The 24,887-nt window shown below is 42.0% G+C and overlaps 1 pseudogene; it reads right to left on the reverse strand.

Moving 5' to 3' along the window:
* Positions 1-87: 87 nt before the first annotated feature.
* The window catches only part of LOC116467819 (kinesin-like protein KIF1C), a 27,838-nt pseudogene continuing 3,038 nt past the window's right edge, over positions 88-24,887 (reverse strand).

A 24,887-nucleotide genomic window follows, 5' to 3' on the forward strand; every position in this document is an offset into this window, starting at 1 on the left:
GAAAGGAGCTACAGGCCCCCCTGCAGCTGGTTTCAAGGCCAAAGTGAGACTCATCACCCACCCCTCCTGCACCCTTTCAAGATCCCTTCACCCTTGGCCAGCAGCCATGGTGGGGTCAGCCAGCTGAGGGGCCCAAGGTCCTGGTTTCAAGCCCTCCTCCGGTCCTGGCTGCATCTTTGCCTCTTTGTCATTCAAACCGGGCACCAAGCACCAAGCAGGGATGGTCCCCTGAGCACCGAAATATATTTCCCCGCCTGGCTGGGTGGCAACAGCCTCCTCGTTCTGCTGACCTGGGTCGATTAGCCCAGTCAGTAAGGTGACCCCTCGCCTTGCCATATCTGTGGCATTTGTCCCTTACTGTCCTTCTGACTGAGTCATCCCTTCTGAAACCATGTTTTACTTTTTCGCTAATTTCTTCCTGAATGCTAACTCATTTCTGAGTTTTCTAATTCTGATTTTTATTGTTCTTTCATGTCTTCTATTATTTCCTGAATTTATGTTAGTTCATTTTTAAACACTGGATTATGGTTTCCACCCATTGGTGAGCATATCTTTCTGGCAAACTTTGACAGTCTCAAAGGCCACAAGCCCGCCCCTTATTCTTTTTCACCGGCCACATTTGGTGTTGGATTGATACACAGTCCTTTTCTGTCACTCCTTTGCAGGGGATATTTGTTTCCCTGATGTTAGGGTAGGAAGCTCTTCCAGCTTCACAGCACTGGAGGCCCCTCCACTGTGGTTTTCACTGGTTCCTAAGTGCGCCCTTCCTTCCTGAGACCTCTGCTCTGTCCCCCCGCCCACCCTGGGCCCTGTCTTCCAAGTAGCAACTGTTCTGCGCTGCGTGGACTCTCCCCAGCAGCTTCTTCTCAGGGCCGATGCAGCACGGGGCCTGGTCCTGGGAGGGAGCTACAACCTGTCACTTTGGAGAGTTCACAGGTCTAGCCCTGCGCAGCCCCTCACCCACCAATGAGCATGGGGAAAAAAACCCTCCAGGGTCCAGGGGCCATCGCTTGTGTGGGTGACCTGATCCCAGCTCTGCCTGGCAAGGCCGTCCTCATTCCTCTCTTCTCCCACCTGTGAGGGGCTCCTCCTGCAGGTGTCCTGTCATTCTTTGGAGTCTAGGTTTGTCCTGGCCTAGTTCTCATCTGCATTTCTTTTGTTTGTTTGTAGGGGAGGCGATAGGGCGTGACTGAGGAAGTGCCAAGCTCTAGGCTGCACTACCTTTACCTGCCCAGAATTCCCCTACACAGAGTCTGTAAGCACAGTGTTGAATGAGGAAAGAATACGTTAAATTTCACAGAGAAAACAGTCTGAAACTACATTGCCCAAGTTAGATTTCGCATAAAAGCACTTGGTATAAACAGTACACACACATGACTGGTTCTCACAGTCTACATTGTTTTGAATAAGGGCCATTCTTAAAAATTAAATTTTTTTTTTTTTGAGATGGAGTCTCGCCCTGTCACCCAGGCTAGAGTGCAGTGGCACAATCTTGGCTCACTGCAAACTCCACCTCCCAGGTTCATGCCATTCTCCTGCCTCAGCCTGGGACTACAGGTGCCCACCTGTAAGCTCCGCCTCCCAGGTTCACGCCATTCTCCTGCCTCAGCCTCCCGAGTAGCCGGGACTACAGGTGCCCACCACCACGCCTGGCTAATTTTTTTGTATTTTTAGTAGAGACGGGGTTTCACTGTGTTAGCCAGGATGGTCTCGATCTCCTGACCTCATGATCCACCTGCCTCAGCCTCCCAAAGTGCTGGGATTACAGGTGTGAGCCACCGTGCCGGGCCTAAAATATTATTCTTAAAGTGTTATCTTAAGACATAGGTATCTGTGGTTATATTCCCACATATTTTTATTGAACACATTTGCCTATTATTCATCTATTTTATTAGGATTTTCAGAGTAGTGTTTTTCCCTATTATTTGCTTTCTAGTTTATAAATCTGTTTTTATCTTTTTTTTTTTTTTTTTTACTTCTTTGTGTTATTCTGTATTCTTCTTCTGACCTTTTGGGTTGGATACATAGCTCGGTACTGAGCTATCTACAGTGTGTCCCAAATCAGAAATATAAATGCTGCAAATTTAGAGAACTCATCATTTGGAAGTCTATTTAAATATTCCCCATTACTTCAGCTTTGCAGATTTCAGTATTACATTTCAGCTTTTAGGCTGCATGTGAGACCGTGTCCAGATGTTCATCCAGATCCACAGCATGGCAGAGGCCTTGTTGTTCACTGGCAGTCTCCATCAGATCTTCCGTCGAAGGATGTTCTTTGGAGGATCTTCAAAGGCAACCTTCCCGTGGCTGCTTCTCCGTGTTTGCAGTTTGAAAATGGACTAGAACCACTAGCACAAGATAGTGGTTATCTTGAATGTCCATAGCAAAGATATTAGTATCTTAAATATTTAAATTATTATCCTTTACAATGTTGTCTTTTTAAAGTTTGTATTATTTATACTTCTAACACCATTACAGTTTAAACCTGCAGTAAGACCTTTGGGAAGCCCTGTGTTTTCTCCCACGTAAGACTAAGTTCTGTACCTGAGACCTTCGCAGCAGGGTTGTCACAGACGTCCAGAAGCACAGCAGGTGTAGGTATCAGAGCAAATCAGATGGTGAGGAAGGGGAGAGAAAGGCTTGCGGAGGGAATGTCCTGGAGGGAAGCTCGATGAGACAGAGGAACTTTGGCAATTATGCTAGCATCTCAGACCTGACCCCCGCTGGAGTTTCTTTAAGGTATTCAGGGAAAGCCAGATGGAACTGTGCCTGCCTCTCCCACCCAGACCCTTACTCCATGTGCAAGGGCAGAGAAAGATTGCTGGAGATGGCTTCAGGAGCTGAGAGACTAATAATATCAATAATGTTTCAGTATTCGCTCTTACGATTATGTGTCAAACCCTGTGCTAAAAGCATGAGCAGTCGGAAACAGAAAGAGGGTTAGAGACTTGCCAAAGATATGGTGGAGCCAGGACTTGCCTTGTTTCCGGGGAAGCCGGTCTGCACTGTGGGCCAGCCATCCTGCTGGCACTGCTTCTCCACCAAAGGCTCCTGTTGTTGCCTGGCGAGCACTGGCCGGAGAGCACCCCCACTTGTCAAATCGTGCCCCGCACCTGGGTTCCTGTTTGGTATGGTCGGTGTGGGGTTTGGGTACTGCTGAGCAACTTTCCTCTATGCCACCTCTGTGCCTTCCACGTTATTTATTTCCCAGGCTAATGAATTTCCAACAGGGGATTTTCAACCTGCATCCTTCAAGTAATGAGGGCAATGGAAATGACTCTCCCCCAGCACCTCACCGAGCTCTGTCTCCAGCCCCTTGGCTCTGAGGTCAGAGGGTCAGATGGCTGCAAAAGCTGAGAGTATTCTGAGCTTACTCTCAGAATACTGAGAGTAAGAGGTGTGCCAGGTCTAAAGTGCCATCCAGATCAAACTTGGGCCATTGGACGACCCTCCAAGGACTGCTAGAACCTCTGAGGTTTCATATTAAACCACAGAATCAGACTTTCATGCTTGGTGGCCTCGTCTTTCCATATTCCTTGATCATCTCACAAATTAGCTCACATGAATACAAAAATGCTTACAGATATGGGTGATTTAGAAAAATACGACTATTATTAAGATCAATGCTTTAACAGATTAGGTTTTGATGTCTTTTCTATCTCAATCAAAATGAGACTTGGGGACATCATTTGACATTGACAGTTGGTGAAATCTTACCCTGCCCTTCACCAGATGCCCCATGCCACTTTCATTAACAGTACCCACATGTGCTTCAAAGCTGCTACTCTCGAAGAGAAGACAGCCCTCCAGCTCCACCCTGTCCTGGGGAGCTCGCGCACTCCACTCACCTGGATAAGCCAAGCCCAGGGACCCTCCCTGGTTCGGCCACTTGGTTCTCAATCCCACATAGGAGGAGCACTTTCCTAAGCCACTGAGATTGTCAGACTTCCCTGGGGAAACCTACTCCTTGGATCAGCCAGAAGGCATAGAGAAAAGGGGAGAAATAACCTTCCAGAGTGAAGGTTGTCTCTCTGTTCCCAACCTTGATGAAATCGCCAGAAAAGAATATTTGACAGAGAGGCTAAGGCAGTTTCTGCTGTGTGCCCTCTGGTCCCAGAGAAACAACATGCATTGGAGTTTTCATGGGGGCAGGACCCTTGTTAAGTGCTGTACGTAGATGATCTCATCCATGCTCACCACAAACCCAAGGGGCGGGTATTACTTTTCTCATCTTCCATATGTAGAGATGGACACACAGGGTAAGTGCTGCTCAGTGGGGCGTGGCCAGTGCTCAGAACCACCTGTGCTTCCCGGTAGCAAGTAACCACCTTGCTATGTGACCGAGTCCCAAAGTCCATCTGCTAGTTACACATCCATTCTTTTATGGATAGACAAGTGAAAATAACAAAACAGAGACTGCTCCCAAGTAACTTTTTGGGGTGTGAAGTAAAGTACCAGCATTAAGATAATGATAAAGTATAAATGGGTGTCTCATTCCTAGTCTATCCTTGTTGGTCATTCCTACTTTTCCATTTGTCTTTGGCTGTAGATTTAATGTTTGCAGCAGAGGAGTTATTGGTCAAGATGGGAATGTTAATTTACCTGAGAAATGTGAGTATCTGAACAATAGTGTCATGATTTCTACAAGTGTCTTATTACTGAATAGAAGACACAAGGTGAAATAAACAAATTCATAGATTAAAAAATGTTTCAACAGTAAACATGAATAGTGTGCACAATGTAAAATAATAAAGAATTGTGTTTAGAGAAAGAGAAATGGAGAGATTCAGGGGGATTTTTTAATGAGTTGGGAGAAGATTTTCCCCAGTCTCTTTCCCCCCAGTATTTGCACACATTCACATTTCTAATTCTCATTCCTCTGGGCAATGCAGTAACACCAGCAAAATAATGTGCGTGGCAGGCAAGGACACACCTCCTGGGCCTCAGCCCTCCTGCAGCTCTTAGCGAAGCCCCTGCCTCAAGCCCAGCTCTGCACCTCAGGCCCAACTGCGGGATCCAGAAGGCTAAGGGGTTGGGACTTTGTGAGTTCCCGCCTTTCTCAGGAATGTGGGGAGTGTGCCAGCCTCATCTATCTCACATGTCTCCACGTCTGCAGCACGGGCATCTTTCTCAAGATGAGCCCATCTTACTCATGGGCATTTTCTCCCTTGGTAGGAAGGAGGGAGAAAAAGATATTTACAGCTAACACTAAATGTTAATTTAAAATCCTTTGCTCAAAAGGAAGGAACTGAAGCTAAATGTCCCAGGTAGTGACCACGCAAGAGGAATGGGAATTGCAGATGGTATTTCAATAGCTTTGGGCCCTGATTTCTAGACTCTCTGGCCCACACTGAGGTCGGGAACAAAAGGGCTTCTGAAACGCCACTGCACCCAGGAAACCTCAAGCTAACCAACCAGGTGTTTCTATTGTCAGTCCATGGAGAGACTGGTGCAGCCCCCAGAGCTGCTAGAGAGCAGGGATTGGGTTGGGGGGCTCAAGAAGAGAAGCTGAGTGTGTGCCTTGAGTCCCAGGAAAGGTTGAAAGAGCTGAGCTCCTGGAGCAGAATTCTGGAAGAGCCCGTGGGCTGGCCATGTGAAGGCGCTGTAGCACAGCTTAGCAGTTTGCTCTCCAAGAGCTGGGCTGGCACCCAGCCTCAAGTCAGCAAACTCCTGGATTTTGGAAGAACAATTAGTTAACATTATTGCACCAGGATCAAGCAATGTAATGCAGACCATAGAGAGGCTCCCACAGAGTTGAGACTTGGAAGAGGCAGCCATGTTCTATTCTCTGCACCTGCAAACTTAGTGCCTGGGTGCAGCCTCAGACACCTGGAGCCCACCCCGTGTCCACCACTGTAAGTCCCTGGGTCATATCCTCTACATGCCCGTCGCCTTCCTCAGTCTCTCAGCCCTGTTCATGTCTTTACTCCTCATGGGGCCTGCCTCATGTTCTTCCTGGCTTTGGTGTGTGTTGTCCTCATTCACTGACAGTTTTAGCTGCTAGTTTTTTGGTGGTGGGGGGCGGGGTTGTAGAATTGGGAAAATGCTGCCGAACCAGCTTCGGTTTCCCAGAGTGGAGGAGGAGGTGGAAAAGAGGCTTTCAACATGATCTGGCCAGCAGGTAGAAACCCAAAAAGATGATGGGACTCTCCCTACCCCTCTGGAGTTGTCTTAGACTCAGAGTTTCTGTTCCCTTCCCAGCCAAGTTCCGTTTGTAAAATATAACTGTTCCCTTCCACTTCTCAGCAGTCATCAGGCTCTGGGCTTCTGAATGACATGGTTGCCTTGGGTGTAGAGTGGGTATTCACCAGGCTCCAAACCAAACTCAGAGGTGGCCTGGGGAAACTCAGACCCTGATGAGTCTCAGGGTCACAGAATGTGTGTAAAGGGCCTGGCTCTCAGTGGAGGGTCAATTAATGTGAGCTCTCCCTCGAAAGTAGCCTGAGAGCAGACCCAGGTTCTAAATAAGTCATCATCCAATTCAGCCAGATCTGCTCCTCTGGACTCCTGTGCACCCAAAATATGAAGTCACCCTTTGAGAGGTACTTAACATTGGCACTGAAAGCTGCCCCAAGGATTCATCTTTCCCGATGGCTCTGTCTCTCCTACCAAGATCACTTCATGGGTGATACATATCACCATCAATGATGAGTGTCACCATCAATGATAAATTTCATCCATGCCAGTAGATTTAATTCCCTCTTGCCCCTGGCAGGCAGCTCCAGGGACTCTAGATTGAAAACCCATTGGCACCTCAAACTCAATATCCCCAATACCAGTGTCATGATTTCCTCCTCCAAGCCCCCTTTATCTTGCCTGCCTGTTTGTGGATTCACTCAGGGTGAGCACCTTGGAGATGCTGAATTCTCATGGGTCACGCCCTGAGACTCTGATATAGGGGCAAGATCCAAGAATCAATGTCTGTTTAGCCTGTGCAGATGGTTCTGACATCAGGGAGGCCTAACGGCACTCCTCTCCCACACCACTCTCTGCAGGATCCCCGCTACATCTCTCTGTATCTAAGATACCTTGCTACCTTGTGGAGGATGCTCAGTAAGCACTGATTCTGCCTCTCTCCCAGCCAGGATGGCCATTCCCTGTGCCAGGCCCCAAAGGCTTCTGCTTCTCCTCACCACTCCAAAAAGGGGTGCTGAGACACTGAGAAACTAAAGCTCCAGACATGGAAGCCACATGTTCATTTCCTTTACATTCACTTCCTAATCATTTACACCTTCTCAGGTGTAGGTCAAATGCCTAATGAGAAAACTAGGTCAAGTTTGTTGAGAAATGCAAAGAATATTTGCAGCCTTTTAAAAATGATGGCCAATAGCTCAGAGCCAAGTGACCAATAATTGGAAATGTCTGGTTGGCCTCATTAATAAATGATATTAAATGAAGCAAAACTAGTGGCCCCCAGCCTGGCCTCTAAGCTTACTAGCAAAAGCAGTAAGTCACCTACTTGGCATACATTCAGGAACACTAAGTCTCACACCTCACCCAAGATCATTCCCCTCCCACTGTGTTACACCCAAAAGGATTTTGAGAGGAAAAAATAAATTTGCTATCCTTAGCTACTAGAGAGAATGCCTAAACGCAAGCACCAGGAAAGGTAGCACATTGCCTTGAAGTTATGGTAAGGGGTGGATTGCCTCTGGGAGACAGTTTTGATATATGGGAGGGAAACCAGTGAGTAAATGACAAGGTGAGACTAGAGAAAACTGCAGCGCCCCAGGCAGGCACATCACCCAGGAAGAGTGCCTGGAAAGCCACCTGACTGTCTATAAGATGCAGTAGTCTCTAAAGTTAGAAAGTATAAAGTCCTTTTACCAAGTCTAAAACAATGCTAAATCATAACTATCTATACCTCCTGGTGTGGGAATATAGAAACTGAAAATTTTACTAAATAAAATTGGGTTTCCTCTGTTAGCTATTTTTTCGTAATTCATTTAACTTTTGACATTTTCGATCAAAATGTCATTTCAGTCACAGCCAAGTTTCTTTCTGGGAAAATGTTATTTCCATGAATTTTGTTCCATCTCATGGAGGAAGCTTTATGCAAAACAGAGGCACAGTAAGCTGAGAGAAGTTGCAGGGTTCCCTCCCCTAACTCGCAGGGCCTCGGGTAACATTCTACTCTCCCAGCCCAGAGGAGCCGCCCAGAGTCCGACCTCTGAGGCCACTAGCACATATGCAGGGAGCTTTTGGGGCCAGGCCTTCCTAACACAGTCATAATACATTACAGAAGGCACACCAGCAATTCTAAATTATGAATGATGCTGTGTCGTGGCACCCAGGCCGATGCAAAGCAGTGAACTATTAATGAACCTTGCCGATGACTGCTTCTCACACCATCCATCATGTTGCCCTGAGCCCCACAGCAGATTCATAGCCAGCAGATTCATAGCCAGCAGTTTTGCTGCCCTTGGGACAATTAGCCCATAAAATGAAAGAAAAGAAAGAGAGACAGAGAGAGTGAGTGAGGGAGGGAGGGAACAAGGGAAAAAGAGAGGGAGAGGGAGAGAAGGAAGGGAAGGAAGGAAGAAAAAACAACCAGGAAAACAGAGAAAAGACCTCTGTTATGAGTTCCTACATGGAAAACGGGGCACCTCTGCAGAATAGGCAGACAGAGGGCTCTGCCACAGAGTGGCCTTTGCAGACCACAGTCATCCTGAGAGCCTAATCAAGTCCCCTTCCCAAGCTAGGGTCTGGGGCATAGAGAGCACCAGAGCTGATCAGGCTCCACAGGCACTCCAGAAGGGAATTGAGCCAAAGAATCAAGAGGAAGTGTAAACATAAATCATCACCCCCAGGGACTGCCTAATGGAAATCCGCATGAAAAGGATGTAGGGAATGAGCTACAGAAAAGGGGATACACGTTTCAGAGAAGGAATTAGAAAGAGGGAGGTCTACAAACTAAGGAAACCTCTCCACAAAACAACTGCTGCTCCTCACTCCCCTCACCGCAAGTCCTTCAGCTCCTCCTGAGTGCTGGGCGTCCTTCAGCTCCTCCTGAATCTTTTGGAGGACCAATCTTTTGGACCGTATGCAAATCAGACACTGCCTCCTCAAGCTCATCTATAAAACCCCATCCATTTCACCACAGAACCGGAAGACCCACTCAGACGCCCCTCTCTCTCTCTGCAGGAGAGACAGCTATTCTCTTTTCTCTTCCTTTTGCCTATTAAACCTCCGCTCTTAAACTCACTTCTTGTGTGTCTGCAGCCTCAATTTCCCTGGCATAAGATAAAGAACCTCAGGTATTACCTCAAACAAATGATGCCACTTCACTATAACGAAGTACCAGAAGGGTTGCCAATGGTGATGCAGAAATTTATTTCTCAGTCCCAGAAACTGGAAGTCAGAGGTCTGGGTGCCAGCATGGTCAGTTCCTGCTGAGGGCTCTCTTCCAGGTGCACACTACCAACTTCTTATATTTGCACACAGCAAAGAGCAGAGAGAAGCAAGCTCTCTAAGCGTTCTTTCAAGAGCACTAGTCAGATCCATGAGACGGGAGCCCTCATGACATCATCTAATCCTAATCACCTCCAGAGGCCCCACCTCCTAACACCATCACATTGGTAAGGGGAGGATTTCAACATTTGATTTTGTGGGAGACACAAACATTTAATCCATAACAATATCAAAGCCTGTACAATGTAAAAATAATAAATAGAGGTCGGGTGTGGTGGCTCATGCCTGTAATCTCAGCACATTGGGAGGCCAAGATTGGTGCATCACCTGAGGTTGGGAGTTCGAGACCAGCCTGGCCAACATGGTGAAACCCCGTCTCTACTAAAAATACAAATATTAGCCGGGCGTGGTGGCGTGAGCCTGTAATCCCAGCTACTCTAGAGGCTGAGGCAGGAGAATCGCTTGAACCCAGTAGGTGGAGGTTGCAGTGAGCCAAGATAGTGCCACTGCACTCCAGCCTGGGGAACAAAGAGAGACTCTGTCTCAAAAAAAAAAAGTAAAGTAAATAAAAATAATAAATGGAAAATCAAATTTAGTATCATATATGTTTTAAAAAGAGTATATCATGACAAAAGTGCATTCCATTAATCCAAGGATGGCTCAACATCAAATAAAATGAGGGAAGCAGTAAAATCATCACACATTAAATTAAGAATAGAAGTATTTGCTAAAATTCAATGCTTATTTATAATTTATAAAAGTATCTTAGTGAAGTAGGAACGGAAAGGAGCCCCCTTGAGAGGATAAAGGTCATCTAACAAATGGAACAGTAAAACTTTAGAGACCCCAGCAAAGTTATGAACAAGACAAGGATACTCATTAGCAATGATTCTAACAAACATTACACTGGATTTTCTCAAGAAAGCACCAGAACATTGAGACAATAAAAGAAATGAGAAATCTTAAATATTAAGAAATGTTTTTAAAATGCTGTGTTTATTAATATGATCATCTGTTTAGAAAATCCAAGATAATCTACACAGAAAATAAGTAAAACTAATAAGAGAATCCAGCAAGGCTATTGAATAATAGATTTACCTATAAAAACAAGCAGGGTTCCTATCAAATAGAAATAACCAACTTTGAAACGTAATAGAAAAAAAATTACACTCAAATCATGCAAAACAGAGGGAAGGCCTTTAATATGAAAAAGCCTAGCAATAAATCTCAAAAATGGAAATGAGTGAATTTCATGATAGACAAGTAGAATTATTCAATCCAAAGAACAGGGAGGGGAATAAAAAAGGCTGGAGAAAAACAGACAAAGCCACAGAAACTTGTGGCACAAAATCAAGCAGCCAATATACATATCATAGATTCCCCAGAAGAAAAAAAAAAGAGAGGAGGGAAGAAAAACTACTTGAAGAAATAATGAAGTTTTATTCAGAACTACTAGATCTTTGAAGAATTGCCACACTGTTTTTCACAATGGTTGAACTAATTTACATTCCCGCCAAGAGTGTAAAAGTATTCCTGTTTCTCCACAGCCTCTCCAACATCCGTAGTTTCTTGACTTTTTAATAATCACCATTCTGACTGGTGTGAGATGGCATCTCATTGTGGTTTTGATTTGTATTTCCCTAATGATCAGTCATGTTGAGCTTTTTTTCTTTTTATTTATTTACTTATTTATTTTATTATACTTTAAGTTTTAGGGTACATGTGCACAACATGCAGGTTTGTTACCTATGTATACATGTGCCATGCTGGTGTGCTGCACCCATTAACTCGTCATTTACATTAGGTATATCTCCTAAGGCTATCCCTCCCCCACGCCCCCACCCGACAACAGGCTACAGTGTGTGATGTTCCCCTTCCTGTGTCCAAGTGTTCTCATTGTTCAGTTCCCACCTGTGAGTGAGAACATGTGGTGTTTGGTTTTTTGTCCTTGCGATAGTTTGCTGGGAATGATGGTTTCCAGCTTCATCCATGTCCTTACAAAGGATATGAACTCATCATTTTTTATGGCTGCATAGTATTCCATGGTGTATATGTGCCATATTTTCTTTTTTTTTTTTTTTTTTGAGACAGAGTCTCGCTCTGTCGCCCAGGCTGGAGATGCAATGGCGTGATCTCAGCTCACTGCAAGCTCCGCCTCCCGGGTTCACGCCATTCTCCTGCCTCAGCCTCTCCGAGTAGCTGGGACTACAGGTGCCCACCACCACGCCCGGCTAATTTTTTTGTATTTTTAGTAGAGATGGGGTTTCACCGTGGTCTCGACCTCCTGACCTCGTGATCCGCCTGCCTTGGCCTCCCAAAGTGCTGGGATTACAAGCGTGAGCCACTGCGCCCAGCCATATGTGTCATATTTTCTTAATACAGTCTATCATTGTTGGACATTTGGGTTGGTTCCAAGTCTTTGCTATTGTGAATAGTGCTGCAGTAAACATACGTGTGCATGTGTCTTTATAGCAGCATGATTTATAATCCTTTGGGTATATACCCAATAATGGGATGGCTGGGTCAAATGGAATTTCTAGTTCTAGATCCCTGAGGAATCGCCACACTGATTTCCACAATGGTTGAACTAGTTTACAGTCCCAACAACAGTGTAAAAGTGTTCCTGTTTCTCCACATCCTCTCCAGCACCTGTTGTTTCCTGACTTTTTAATGATGGCCATTCTAACTGGTGTGAAATGGTATCTCATTGTGGTTTTGATTTGCGTTTCTCTGAAGGCCAGTGATGATGAGCATTTTTTCATGTGTCTTTTGGCTGCATAAATGTCTTCTTTTGAGAAGTGTCTGTTCATATCCTTTGCCCACTTTTTGATGGGGTTGTTTGTTTTTTTCTTGTAAATTTGTTTGGGTTCTTTGCAGATTCTGGATACTAACCCTTTGTCAGATGAGTAGATTGCAAAAATTTTCTCCCATTCTGTAGGTTGCCTGTTCACTCTGACGGTAGTTTCTTTTGCTGTGCAGAAGCTCTTTAGTTTAATTAGATCCCATTTGTCAATTGTGGCTTTTGTTGCCATTGCTTTTGGTGTTTTAGACATGAAGTCCTTGCCCATGCCTGTATCCTGAATGGTATTGCCTAGGTTTTCTTCTAGGGTTTTTATGGTTTTAGGTATAACATGTAAGTCTATAATCCATCTTGAATTAATTTTTGTATGAGGTGTAAGGAAGGGATCCAGTTTCAGCTTTCTACATATGGCTAGCCAGTTTTCCCAGAATCATTTATTAAATAGGGAGTCCTTTCCCCATTTCTTGTTTTCGTCAGGTTTGTCTAATGTCAGATAGTTTCAGATGTGTGGCATAATTTCTGGGGGCTCCTGTTCTGTTCCATTGGTCTATATCTCTGTTTTGGTACCAGTACCATGCTGTTTTTGTTACTGTAGCCTTGTAGTATAGTTTGAATTCAGGTAGTGTGATGCCTCCAGCTTTGTTCTTTTGGCTTAGGATTGACTTGGCAATTTGGGCTGTTTTTTAGTTCCATATGAACTGTAAAGTAGTTTTTTCCAATTCTGTGAAGAAAGTCATTGGTAGCTTGATGGGGATGGCATTGAATCTATAAATTACCTTGGGCAGTATGGACATTTTCACGATATTGATTCTTCCTATCCATGAGCATGGAATGCTCTTCCATTTCTTTGTATTCTGTTTATTTTGTTGAGCAGCGGTTTGTAGTTCTCCTTGAAGAGGTCCTTCACATCCCTTGTAAGTTGGATTCCTAGGTATTTTATTCTCTTTGAAGCAATTGTGAATGGGCATTCACTCATGATTTGGCTCTCTGTTTGTCTGTTATTGGTGTATAAGAATGCTTGTGATTTTAGCACATTGATTTTGTATCCTGAGACTTTGCTGAAGTTGCTTATCAGCTTAAGGAGACTTTGGGCTGAGATGATGGGGTTTTCTAGATATACAATCATATCATCTGCAAACAGGAACAATTTGACTCCCTCTTTTCCTAATTGAATACCCTTCATTTCCTTCTCCTGCCTGATTGCCCTGGCCAGAACTTCCAACACTATGTTGAATAGGAGTGGTGAGAGAGGGCATCCCTGTCTTGTGCATTTTCAAAGGGAATGCTTCCAGTTTTTGCCCATTCAGTATGATACTGGCTGTGGGTTTGTCATAGATAGCTCTTATTATTTTGAGATGGGTCCCACCAATACCTAATTTATTGAGAATTTTTAGCATGAAGGTCTGTTGAATGTTGTCAAAGGCCTTTTCTGCATCTATTGAGATAATCATGTGGTTTTTGTCGTTGCTTCTGTTTATATGCTGGATTATGTTTATTGATTTGCATATGTTGAACCAGCCTTGCATCCCAGGGATGAAGCCCACTTGATCATGGTGGATAAGCTTTTTGATGTGTTGCTGGATTCGGTTTGCCAGTATTTTATTGAGGATTTTTGCATTGATGTTCATCAGGGATATTGGTCTAAAATTCTCTTTTTTTGCTGTGTCTCTGCCAGGCTTTGGTATCAGGATGATGCTGGCCTCATAAAATGTGTTAGTGAGGATTCCCTCTTTTTCTATTGATTGGAAGAGTTTCAGAAGGAATGGTATCAGCTCCTCTTTGTACCTCTGGTAGAATTTGGCTGTGAATCCGTCTGGTCCTGGACTTTTTTTGGTTGGCAAGTTATTAATTATTGCCTCAATTTCAGAGCCTGTTATTGGTCTATTCAGAGATTCAACTTCTTCCTGGTTTAGTCTTGGGAGGGTGTATGTGTCGAGAAATTTATCCATTTCTTCTAGATTTTCTAGTTTATTTGCGTACAGGTATTTATAGTATTCTCTGATGGTAGTTTGTATTTCTGTGGGATTGGTGGTGATATCCCCTTTATCATTTTTTATTGCATCTATTTGATTCTTCTCTCTTTTCTTCTTTATTAGTCTTGCTAGAGATCTATCAATTTTGTTATCTTTTCAAAAAACCAGCTCCTGGATTCACTGATTTTTTGAAGGGTTTTTTGTGTCTGTATCTCCTTCAGTTCTGCTCAGATCTTAGTTATTTCTTGCCTTCTGCTAGCTTTTGAATGGGTTTGCTTTTGCTTCTCTAGTTCTTTTACTTTTGATGTTAGGGTGTCAATTTTAGATCTTTCCTGCTTTCTCTTGTGGGCATTTAGTGCTATAAATTTCCCTCCACACACTGCTTTGAATGTGTCCCAGAGATCCTGGTATGTTGTGTCTGTTCTCATTCGTTTCAAAGAACATCTTTATTTCTGCCTTCATTTCGTTATGCACCCAGTAGTCATTCAGGAGCAGGTTGTTCAGTTTCCATGTAGTTGAGCGGTTTTGAGTGAGTTTCTTAATCCTGAGCTCTAGTTTGACTGTATTGTGGTCTGAGAGACAGTTTGTTATAATTTCTGTTCTTTTACATTTGCTGAGGAGTGCTTTACTTCCAACTATGTGGTCAATTTCGGAATAAGTGATGTGGTGCTGAGAAGAATGTATATTCTGTTCATTTGGGGTGGAGAGTTCTGTAGATGTCTATTAGGTCTGCTTGGTGCAGAGCTGAGTTCAATTCCTGAACATTCTTGTTAACTTTCTGTCTCGTTTATCTGTCTAATGTTGACAGTGGGGTGTTAAAGTCTCCCATTATTATTGTGTGGGAGTCTAAGTCTCTTTGTAGGTCTCTAAGCACTTGCTTTATAAATCTGGGTGTTCCTGTATTGGGTGCATATATATTTAGGATAGTTATCTCTTCTTGTTGAATTGATCCCTTTACCATTATGTAATGGCCTTCTTTGTCTCTTTTGATCTTTGTTGGTTTAAAATCTGTTTTATCAGAGACTTGGATTGCAACCCCTGCCTTTGTTTTCCATTTGCTTGGTATATCTTCCTCCATCCCTTTATTTTGAGCCTATATGTGTCTCTGCATGTGAGATGGGTTTCCTGAATACAGCACACTGATGGGTCTTGACTCTTTATCCAATTTGCCAGTCTGTGTCTTTTAATTGGAGCATTTAGCCCATTTACATTTAAGGTTAATATTGTTATGTGTGAATTTGATCCTGTCATTATGATGTTAGCTGGTTATTTTGCTCGTTAGTTGATGCAGTTTCTTCCTAGCCTCGATGGTCTTTACAATTTGGCATGTTTTTGCAGTGGCTAGTACCGGTTCTTCCTTTCCATGTTTAGTGCTTCCTTCAGGAGCTCTTTTAGGGCAGGCCTGGTGGTGACAAAATCTCTCAGCATTTGCTTGTCTGTAAAGTATTTTATTTCTCCTTCACTTATGAAGCTTAGTTTGGCTGGATATGAGATTCTGGGTTGAAAATTCTTTTCTTTAAGAATGTTGAATATTAGTCCCCACTCTCTTCTGGCTTGTACAGTTTCTGCTGAGAGATCAGCTGTTAGTCTGATGAGCTTCCCTTTGTGGGTAACCTGACCTTTCTCTCTGGCTGCCCTTAACATTTTTTCCTTCATTTCAACTTTGGTGAATCCGACAATTATGTGTCTTGGAGTTGCTCTTCTTGTGGAGTATCTTTGTGGCATTCTCTGTATTTCCTGAATTTGAATGTTGGCCTGCCTTGCTAGATTGGGGAAGTTCTCCTGGATAATATCCTGCAGAGTGTTTTCCAGGTTGGTTCCATTCTCCCCATCACTTTCAGGTACACCAATCCGATGTAGATTTGGTCTTTTCACATAGTCCCATATTTCTTGGAGGATTTGTTCATTTCTTTTTATTCTTTTTTCTCTAAACTTCTCTTCTCGCTTCATTTCATTCATTTCATCTTCCATCACTGATACCCTTTCTTCCGGTTTATCGAATCAGCGACCGAAGCTTGTGCATTCATCACGTAGTTCTCATGCCATGGTTTTCAGCTGCATCAGGTCCTTTAAGGACTTATCTGCATTGCTTATTCTAGTTAGCAATTCATTTAATCTTTTTTCAAGGTTTTTAACTTCTTTGCCATGGGTTAGAACTTCCTCCTTTAGCTTGGAGTAGTTTGATCACCTGAAACCTTCTTCTCTCAAATCGTCAAAGTCATTCTCCATCCAGTTTTGTTCCATTGCTGGTGAGGAGCTGCATTCCTTTGGAGAAGAGGTGCTATGATTTTTAGAATTTTCAGTTTTTCTGCTCTGTTTTTTCCCCAACTTTGTGGTTTTATCTATCTTTGGTCTTTGATGATGGTGACGTACAGATGGGGTTTTGGTGTGGACGTCCTTTCTGTTTGTTAGTTTTCCTTCTAACAGGACTCTCAGCTGCAGGTCTGTTGGAGTTTGCCAGAAGTCCACTCCAGACCCTGTTTGCCTGGGTGTCAGCAGCAGAGGTTGCAGAACAGTGAATACTGGTGAACAGCAAATGTTGCTGCCTGATCGTTCCTCTGGAAGTTTTGTCTCAGAGGGGTACCCGGCCGTGTGAGGTGTCAGTCTGCCCCTACTGGGGGGTGCCTCCCAGTTAGGCTACTTGGGGGTCAGGGACCCACTTGAGGAGGCAGTCTGTCCGTTCTCAGATCTCAAGCTGCATGCTGGGAGAACCACTACTGTCTTCCAATCTGACAAGGACATTTAAGTCTGCAGAGGTTTCTGCTGCCTTTTGTTTGGCTATGCCCTGCCCCCAGAGGTGGAGTCTACAGAGGCAGGCAAGCAGGCCTTCTTGAGCTGTGGTGGGCTCCACTCAGTTCAAGCTTCCCGGACGCTTTACCTGCTCAAGCCTTAGCAATGGCGGGTGCCCCTCCCCCAGTCTCACTGCCACCTTGCAGTTCGATCTCAGACTGCTGTGCTAGCAGGGAGCGAGGCTCCATGGGCATAGGACCCTTCGAGCCAGGCGTCAGATATAATGTCCTGGTGTGCTGTTTGCTAAGACCGTTGGAAAAGCACAGTTATTAGGGTGGGAGTGACCCAATTTTCCAGGTGCCATCTGCCACCCCTTTCCTTGGCTAGGAAAGGGAATTTCCTGACCCCTTGCGCTTCCTGGGTGAGGTGATGCCTCGCCCTGCTTCGGCTCACGCTTGGTGCACTGCACCCACTGTCCTGCACCCACTGTCTAACAATCCCCAGTGAGATGAACCTGGTACCTCAGTTGGAAATGCAGAAATCACCTGTCTTCTGCATCGCTCATGCTGGGAGCTGTAGACTGGAGCTCTTCCTATTCAGCCATCTTGGAACCACCATGTTGAGCTTTTTTCATATATTTATTGGCTTAACATGCATTTTCCTGATGATTAGTGATATTGAACATTTTCTCATATATCTGTTGGCCATTTGCATGCCTACTTTTGAGAAACATCTATCCAGGTCTTTGGCTCATTTGTAAATCAAGGTCTTTGGGCCTGTTGTTGTTTGTAAGTTGTTTGAACTCCTTACGTATTTTGGGTATTAGCTTTGTATCAGCAGTATCGCTTGCAAAGATACTCTCTCACTCTGTAGGTTGTCTTTTTGCTCTGTTAATTATTTCCCTTGATATGCAGAAGCTTCTCAGTTGCATGTACTACCATTTGTCTATATTTGCTTTGGTTACTTATGCTTCCAATGTTTTATTCAAAAAGTCCTTGCCTAGACAAATGCCATGGAGCCTTTTCCCTATGTTTTCTTCCAGTAGTTTCATAGTTTTACATCCAACATTTAAGACTTTAATCCATTTTGAGTTAATTGTTTTATACGGTGAGAGGCAAGGGCATAGGTTGTTTTATTTTTCTGCACGTGGTTGTCCAGTTTTCCAAACAGCAATTATTGAAGAGGTTGTCCTTTTCGTATTGTGTGTACTTGGCACCTTTGTTCAAAAGTCAGTTTGCTGTAGATGTGTGGATTTGTGGGCTCTCTATTCTGTTCCATTGGCCTAGGTGTCTACCATGATGTTTTGGGCCTTAAAGATTTGCAGTATGTTTTGAAGTCAGTTCATTTGATGCCACCAGTTCTTTTTTCATGATTGTTTAGCTATTTGAGGTCACTTGTGGTTCTATATAAGTTTTAGAATTTTTTTCTATTTCTGTGAAGAATGTCATTGGTATTTTCATAAGGATGACACTGAGTCTGTAGTTCGCCTTGAGTAGTATGAACATTTTAGCAATATTAGTTTTTCTAATCCATGAACATGAGGTTTCTTTCTGTTTATGTGTGTCTATTTCTTTTATCAGTATTTCACAGTTTTCGATTGTAGAAATATTTTACTTCCTTGGTTAAATTTATTTCTAGGTGTTTTACTTTTTTTGGAGCTATTGTAAATGGGATTGTTCTGTTTTCTCAGAAAATTCTCTATGGGTGTATGGAAACATTCCTGACTTTTGTACATTGATTTTTTTCATCCTGCAACTTTACTGAATTTCTAGCACACACAAGTGCTTACTCTTTATAAATAACTCTAAGAGAAATACCTGAAGAATTCCAAAATGTCTCATTACCTGGTTGACATTAATGTTCTCACAATGATTAGATCCCCCCGCTTGGAGTCAATCTGGAAAAGCCTTCTTCTATAGCTCACATGAGAAAACTCAGGTATATTATTAAAGTATTAATCAAAGGAAAGCAGAAGTGGCTAACCTAAGATCATATAATGTAGACTTCAAAGCAAAGAAAATTACCAGAGACTTAAACGAATATAATCATAAAATAATCAATCTATTTGGAAGACATAACCTAAAATATTTAAGCACCAAACAACACAGTTGCAAAATTAGGAAAGTGAAAAAGTGATAGTACTGAAAGGAGAATTAGTACTCAGCAATAAAGAGGAATACATTTTGACACACAACAACTTGGAAAAATATTCAAGGAATTATGCTGAGTGGAAAAAAGTGAAATTACAGAATTTTCCATATTCTCCTTGAAAGATAAATTTATGAAAATAGAGAACAAATTAGTGGTGGCAAAATATTAAGTCTGAAGTAAGTATGGTAGGCAACAGGGGAGTGGGTTTGGTTATAACAGGACAAGAGGAGATATTCTAGTGCTGGAACTGCTCACTATCTGAGTAATATCTAAAAGATGGCAGAGATAGAAGATCTGGACCATCCTCCCTCTGACACACACACTGATTAGCAAAATATTAACCCTCAAATTCTATTGCTGAGAATTAGAAATTAATTGAAATACTCCTTACCATGGGAAAACTAATAATGTTTTTGTGGAGTCTTTGGGGTTTCTATATATAAGATCATGTGTGCAGACAAGAACAATTTTGACCTCTTTTTGTAAATCAATTTGGATGCTCTGAATTTGTTTATGTGCATATGTTATTACGTTGAAATATGTTCTATCTATACCTAATTTGGCGTTCGTTAGCTGTGATTTCATTATATATGTTCTTTATTGTGTTGAAATATGTTTTTTATACCTAATTTGTTGTTATTATGTTGAAATATGTTCCTTCTATATCAATTTATTGAGGAAATTTGATATGTTAAATTTTATCAATTACTTTTTCTGGGTCTATCGAGATGATTATATTGTTTTCATTTTTCATTCTGTTTATGTGATGTATCACTTTGCTTGCATATTGGGAACTATCTTTGCATCTCTGAGATGAATTCCTGGATTTCTTAGCCCTTGCAAAGGTACTTTTGCATATGGATCCTTGCAGACTTGACGTTGCTATGGAAAGATGGTCACTGGTTGGTCATATTTTGCCAACTTGCTTCACCCCCTTCTCTCTTAAAGCTTATTTCCAAAGGTGCCCTTCTGATTTTTCTAGAACTGATTCTTATGTCTCCTATTAAGGACTTTTAATGTTCAATATTTGGGCTTCAGTGGATTTATGTTTTGGGAGATAAATTTCTCTTAGACAAGGGAAAAGAAACAACTGTGGTTATTCATAAAGAGGAGATGGGGGAGGACAGCCCTGCTACTCTTCTCAGGTCTCCAGGGCTAAATTTCCTTCCCCTGAGATCAGCTCACCCCACTCACACCTCTTGGGAAGTGGACACAGAGGGAGGAGGCAGGGCTGTTCACCATTTGGAAGTCAAGGGGTGTTCTCAGGAGAGCAGAGGACCTTCAGGAAGACTCAGGTCTGTCAGACCAACCAGGGAGCATTCACGCCACATGAGTGCTGACACGGCAGTTCCCAAGATGTTCTCTGAGCATGAATTCCCCAAGATTCTCAAAGGAAACGCTGGCCAAACCTCCTGGAAAACTGTGACCTTGCATCCTCTTCACAATGACACAATGGACATTTGCATTTTCTGAAACAATGTGACCTTGGGACTAACTTATGCAGTGTGATTTATTAATATCCAAGCAACTTGCATTTATAGAACATTTGGAAAGCGTTGTGTTTATGCATCTCAAATTCTAATTAAGGTCCATATTGTTTGCAACTCAGAAAAGTGGGTGAAGCATGCTTTTTGTCTCTGTCAGACCCCAACAGCCAGAAGCATATTGCCTCCACTGTACCTTTCCAGGTGAAAGGAGTGCTGTGTTTGCTACACACTCAGTGCCATGCTCACTTCTGAAATGTACCTTCTGCTGTCTTTCTCAGTGTCAGGCCTCTGAAGACCTGCCCTGACCTCTTTATTTGCCATCCAGCTAACTTTACCACCAGTTAATCACTTCCTTTATGATGCTTCCCCCACTCCACGTCCCACTAACCTAGCCTCCCTCCTCCCCAGCCTGGATTGCGTGCCCTCCTCATCTCTACCATTCAACAAATAAAAGTAAAGAGGTGCTTCTTTATTACTTGCTCGGTTCTAGGCACTTAAATGTGCTTAATAAATACTTGGGAATGAATCTCCAACTGGTATGTTTGCTCCAAGAGCAGGAGTATTTTATTTTACTCATACATAGCTCCAGCACCATGCAAGCGCATAGAAATTGCCCAATAAATACACCTGTTTGACAAATACTTATATGTATTATGTACATATACATCTCCTAACATTCTCATAAATCAAAATACTAGCTAAATAAATTAATTAGTACATTAATACACATGATTGAGATAGGGAAAGTGGCTGTTTCAGTCTAGTCCGTACTTGAAGATTCACAAATACGGTGGAAACTAAACAATACACTTCCTTTAAATGCCTACAGCAAAAAAAGAAAAGAAAAGAAAAAAAAAAGCCTCCAGTCAATAACCTAACTTTGTACCTGGGCTAATTAGAAAAAGAGTAACTGAACCAAAAGCTAGTAGAAGAAAGGACATAATACACATTAGAAATAAAATACAGATAGAAATAAAATAATGGAGACTAAAATAAAAGAGAGAATAGAAAAACAACTGAGAGAATACACAAAACCAAATGTTGACTCATTGAAAGGTTAGAAAAATTGATAAAGCTTTAGGCACACTGACAAAGACAAAAAGAGCGATGACAGAAATAACTAAAGAGAAATAAAAGTGCAGATATTATTTACAAACCTTAAAGAAACAAAAAGAATTAAAAGAGAATACTATGAACAATCATAAGTCAACAAATTAGATAACCCAGATGAAACAAACAAATTTCCAGAAACATAAAAATTGTCTAACACTGACTGAGGAAGAACTGGAAAATCTGAAAATCCCTGTAACAAGTAAGAGATTAAATCATTCATTAGACACTGCCAACAGAAAAAGTCAATAAAGAGAGACCTTCATGGGTGAACGCTACCTAAAATTTAAAGAATTCACACCAATCCTTCTCAAATTCTTCCAAAAATATAGAACAGGAGGGAATATTTTCTAATGTATTCTAATAAGCCAGTATTATTATCCCAAATATATTACCCAAATAAAGACATGACAAGAAAAAAATTACAGACCAGTATCCCTTAATGTAGATACAAAACTACTCATACAGACACTAACATGCACACACAAATACAAGCAAGATGTATCTAACAGTATATTAAGAGGATTATACATCATGTCCAAGTGGAAATTATCTTAGAAAGTCTAGTGTGAGTCAACATAAGAAAGTCAAGTAATGCCGGGCACAGTGGCTCACGCCTGTAATCCCAGCACTTTGGGAGGCCAAGGCAGGTGGATCACGAAGTCAGGAGATCGAGACCATTCTGGCTAACACGGTGAAACCCTGTCTCTACTAAAAATACAAAAAAAAATCAGCCAGGCGTGGTGGCGGGCGCCTGTAGTCCCAGCTACTCAGGAGGCTGAGGCAGGAGAATGGCATGAACTCGGGAGGCGGAGCTTGCAGTGAGCAGAGATGGCACCACTGCACTCCAGCCTGGGCAACAGAGCCAGAGTCCGTCTCAAAAAAAAAAAAAAGAAAGTCAATAAAATAAAGGGAAAAAACACATGATAATCACAATTGCTGCAGAAAAGGCACTTGACAAAATCCAACTTCCATTTATGATAAGGAAGAAAACAAAGAATAGAGTTTCCTCAACATGAAAAGGGCATTTTGTGATTAGAGTCACAAAGTAAGCCAGGAAAATCGGGCAAAAATAGATTAAACACAGTATTCCAACAAGATAGGTCGTAAATATACCAAATTTGAAGCAGAATATGGAGGTCAAGAACGAAAATAAGGATTTGAGAGACACTGATAATTTAGTGGTGTTAAAAACCATCAAGAGTGAATCAGAAGGTTGTGAGAGAACTGAGGAAAGAAAATAATCAAGAATAGAATCTAAGGATAAAAACTGGTTTTTAACAGGCTTAGGAAAAGAATAAGCCATAAAAACCACGAGGGAATTTTCTGAAATATGGAAATAAAGATAACAATAAATAGTTTTAAAAACCAAGAGATGGGCCAGGTACAGTGGCTCATGCCTGTAATCCCAGCACTTTGGGAGGCCGAGGCGGGTGGATCATGAGGTCAGGATACGGAGACCATCCTGGCTAAAATGGTGAAACCCCGTCTCTACTAAACATACAAAAAATTAGCCAGGCGTAGTGGCAGGCGCCTGTAGTCCCAGCTACTCGGAGAGGCTGAGGCAGGAGAATGGCGTGAACCCGGGAGGCGGAGCTTGCAGTGAGATGAGATTGCGCCACTGCACTCCAGCCTGGGCAACAGAGCGAGACTCTGTCTCAAATAAAAAAAAAACAAGAGATGATCATAGGATCATATCAGTAGATGCAGAAAAGCATGATAAAAAAAACTCTTGGCCAACTAGAAATAGAAAGGAATTTTCTAAATGGTAAAAACGATGTCTACAAATACCTACAGCAAACATCAATGCTTAGTGGTGAAATATGGAAAGTGTTCAAGTAAAAAACTAAGACTGAGATAAGGATGCCTTATGGCAACTCCATCTCCATTTTTATTCAATATTTTTTAAAGTTCTTACAGTAATAAAGTAAAACAATTATTTACACAGAAAGATACAAATAAAAATATAGTTTTAGAAACAGGTTACGAGTTTAATACAACAAATGTTCGGTATTTCTAGCTAAGGTAGTGTGACCCAGGTGTAAGGATTTCCAAATGCATCAACAGAACAGAAGAGAGAGAGTTCACAAATAGATCCACATGGATATGGACACTTGATTCATGACAAGGTTGGCAGAAAAATAATAATTTCAATAAATTGTCCTAGGTTCATATTTATAATGAGATTTATTGCCATCTTAAGTGTAAGCAAAATCCATCTTAGACAGTGTATGCATCTAAATTTGAAAATTAAAGCAAAAAATTTTAGAAAATCCCATAAGAAGTTTTTCTTCATGACTTCAGAACAGGCAAAGACTTCTTAAACAGGACACAAATTACATTAACCATACTCTATTAAAATTAAGAACTCATTTTATCAAAAGATAGAATAAAAATGCAACCCAGAGTGGGAGAAGATGTTCAGAATACATATATCAAAGAATTCCTATTGTGAGCATAGAGAGAAATTTATCCTTAACACAGTAGGAAATTATCCCACTCTTACCTAGCAGAGAAATAAATTATATAAACTAATGATAGAAGTAGGCCATCTCAACAGCAAAACTGACAGCAAACACTTCAAGACAAACTAGGAAAGTCAGAAGACAGTGTGCAAGTTTTGAACAGGTAATTTGTAAATGGGAAAATCAAAATGGAATGACATTCAAAAAAGTTAAAAAGGCAACCCGAAAATTCTAAATCCATCAAGGATACTCTTCTAAAATAAATATATTTTCCAATATATTTAAATATATTTCCCAATATATTTCCAAATAAAGGCCGAAAAAAAGTGACAACAGTACACAACACACAACAAGAAATACTACAGTTCTTCATGTTGGAGAAAAATAATATTTGATGGAAGAACAAAACTGCAGGATGGAATGAAGAAACCCGAAAAGGAAATTCAATGCAACTACAGTAATGTCTATTAGAATGTGACGATCATAAAAACCAAGTATATCAGAACAATGGCAAAAAAGGCAGGATAAGGGTGAGCAAAGTTAAACTGTTTTGAGATTCTTTCACTGCCTGTGATGTAGAAAAGTCCCGTTTCCTACGTCCTAATTTAAGGTAGAGAAAAAAAAGTTTAAAATGAATACTGTAATAACCAGAGTGAACACTGTAAAAATACAAAATGGTGCCAGGCACGGTGGCTCATGCCTGTAATCCCAGGACTTTGGGAGGCTGAAGCGGGCGGATCACGAGGTCAGGAGATCAAGA

Source organism: Hylobates moloch, unplaced genomic scaffold (assembly GCF_009828535.3).
Source record: "Hylobates moloch isolate HMO894 unplaced genomic scaffold, HMol_V3 SCAFFOLD_5, whole genome shotgun sequence".
In the NCBI taxonomy this organism is placed as follows: Eukaryota; Metazoa; Chordata; class Mammalia; order Primates; family Hylobatidae; genus Hylobates; species Hylobates moloch.